Below are 3320 nucleotides of genomic sequence, written 5' to 3' on the forward strand. Positions count from 1 at the left end.
ACTCAAGCTCAGGCAAACCCAGACCACTGAATACATAACATAGGTTTCCATATGTATCGTACGAGCTGGATTGGGACCTGTGTATGTTACAAATAGATGCAGCTTTTGAGTCCATTTGAAAGGTTACATTTCTGCGGAAAAGCTTCTCAGGAAAGGGAGAGTAAGGAGGTTGAAACCAGCTTTCCCCATTCCCCCATTCTGGCCAAACCAAAATATTTTAGCTCCATGGGTGCACAGTCTAGATCTTCTGATCTTGGTGCATTTTGAGCCACCCACCCCACATGAAATTAGAAACAGCAGCTGTATTTTATCCCCTCTGTGACATCTCATGAACCCCACACTGCCATCATCAACACATTGGAGGGGGACGTGTGAAGAGGGTTCCCTTTTTATCCAAGATTTAGAACACTGGCCATGCAAGAAATTTAATTATCTTGAGTGCTGTGTACATTAAGCTGCCCCTGTCTTGCAGTGTGAGTGAAGTAGCCTCTCCTTTGTGTGGAAATCTCAGAGTCCTCTTATGGAAACGTCGACTCCTGTCATACCTTTTAGCTTTTTAGACTCTTATTTATAATTGTTTTTAGTGTATAGTTGTTGTTTTTTTCATAAGTTGTGTAAGAAGCACCTCAACTTGAGATGTGATTTTTATATTGAACATTCCAATTTGGCGCACTGTGATAAGAAATGCCTTTAAAGAAGAGAAATGGCTTTCGAAATGGTATTTTTTTGTGTCTGCACATTTGGTTCACATGCACATGTCATGATAAGCCACGGTTTTCTTCCTGGTCTCTCCTGCTTTGCTCCTCTGCAGCCATAAGCGGGAGAAGCAAAGCAGAAAGATGTAATAAGGGATGGGGAGAAATTTGATCCAGTTTTTATAGGCAAACCATTCTCCGAAACAATACCTGGACTGAAACACAGCCAACCTTGCAATTCGCAATACAGTTCGACAGCATAAAAATGCATATACTAAGGTAAATTGTGTATTACCCTGGTATATATTTGTGGAAATAGCTTATAAAATGCATTATATTGGATAAAATTGCATACTAAGGTGCGTATATTAGAAATTTTCAGTAAAATGCAGAATGTTCACAAGGACTTGCTTTTTAAAAAGTCACCAACTGATAAGGAAATGTGGAGAGCTGAACTGAGGAGGAAAATTTAGAAACTGAGGGAAAAAGCAAAAATGACAGATTCACCCACCCCTGAACACAATTATGTTTGCTTTCCCGCTACATCTCAAACCAGGATTGTGATTTGTTGCTCTGTCACAAGTGAGAAGATCCATTAACCAAGAACAAACCAGAATTAAGGCTGGCTACTTATCCTGGCTTCTCGAGGAGAAACAAAACATGATTCTGGATTCTGTTGCAACAGAAAGCCAAGCTTAATTGCCACTTCCTGGTTTGTTTGCTGTGGCGCAATGGGTCCATGTGTCTGGCTGTTAATCACAAAGTTGGTGGTTCGAGACCACCCAGGGATGGCTGTGGGCAAGATTCCTGCACTGCGGGAGGTTGGACTAGATGACCCTCGGGGTCCCTTCCAACTCTTCAATTTTATGATTCAGTTATCCTCCTGCTTGCGCAAGGGGAGTAATGAAACATGCACTATAAACCACATTGTCATAAACTCTGGCTTGGCTTATGATGTGTCTGAATGTGGCCAAAAGTGTGGGTGGCAATGCTATTTTAAGTTGTAACGAGATTTGCTGATAAAGCAAAATTAAAACCCTTAAAAGATGAACCTATATCTGCAATGTATTAAAATATTTACCGGTAACTATTTTTATGGACTGTTCCCTTTTTTTTGCTGTGAATGAAACTTCTCTTTTTGTATTAAGATTTCTTCATAAATTAGGAGGATAGTATGTATGACCAGCAATGGGGAAAGATGTGATTTTGTAGTCTGATTTCTTTAAAGGAAGTACAGGCCATTCAATGAGAAATTAAAGATTTTTAAAACAGTTCCATAATCTACATTTTTATGCTGTCAACAAAAAGCTTTGGCTCATATTGTTTCTCTCTCTCTCTCTCTCTCTCTCTCTCTCTCTCTCTGTGTGTGTGTGTGTTTCCTGTTGGCTGTTAGTGCTGTTCCTGAATGGAGGAAGCAGGGAATACCTAATTTTTGTACAAACATGCAAACAGAGCATAGCGGAGTTAGCTAGGCTCTCACAGCACCACAAATTAGGGATGTGAGAATGTATCTATTTCCATTCTGACCTGTGTTTGTCACATACAGAGCTGTTTCCGTTCTACTGCAGTTCGGCTTCCAACAAAAACTACATTCTTTATCTCTCTGTCCTCAGAAAATTCTGTGGCAGAATTTTGCACGATTAATTATGTACTTGATTATATTATTACACACAATTCATTCCAATGCAAAGAAAACACAGTGCAAATGAATGGGGGCGGTCATCAGTTAAAATATAGTTTGCATATTTTGAGATTCTGACAAGGTCTAGAACTCCCAGACACCTTTTTATATGATTTGGCTTTCCTTTATGGCATATACAGTGGAACCATCATTTTCAAGACTTGCCAAATCTAGAACTATACTTGATAATCAAATAACGTTGATAATCTTTGCGTGGACAGGCGGAGTCCCCCAAACCCTGGGCGGCCCCCGTGTGGAATAACGACTCAAGACAATGTGCTATGGGATTAAAATTGGCCACAACTTTATTATGTTTCAGATGTGGGTAGACCTTGGCTCAGGCATTGGGCGTTTATCCCTCCCAGTCCCCCGCTGGGGATCTGGGGAACATCAGGGTTATCCAATGTGTGTGGGGATGGGCTGGCTCTGGAAAACATATGTTCAAGCAGAGAGAGCCCAACCCTGCTACGCCGCCGCCACAGGGGAGGGCAATGACGACCTCTAGGCATACGCCTCCCCTCAAACAACCCCTTTAATGGGGAACCCTGGTATCACTGCCATGAAGAGAAGGGGGGCGTGGGTCACCCCTGCACGCCCCCCCACCATTTAGGGAAGATAGACTAAAGGATTCCGCCCAAGGCCTGATACCGCCAAAGTTGTGATGTTTTGCTACGGAAAAGGCAAACCTGCCAATGCAGGAGAATTCCTTTCCGGCCCTTCAACAGCAACCTTGACATAGCAGCGCCCACGTACCTGCAGAGAAAAGGTTAACCTGCAAAAGTCGTCTTAACTGAGGGTGGGTAGGGTGGGAGAAGCTCTGGTGCCTACTGACGATTCCCAGGTAAGATCCCCTATTGTGTGGGCAGGTAGTCCCTCCCCCTACCTGGCCTGATCACCTTGGCAACGCCTCCCTAGGCAAGATTGGCTGAGTGACTGAGGTAGAC

This window comes from Podarcis cretensis (genome assembly GCF_951804945.1).
Source record: "Podarcis cretensis genome assembly, chromosome: 9".
NCBI classification, from domain to species: domain Eukaryota; kingdom Metazoa; phylum Chordata; class Lepidosauria; order Squamata; family Lacertidae; genus Podarcis; species Podarcis cretensis.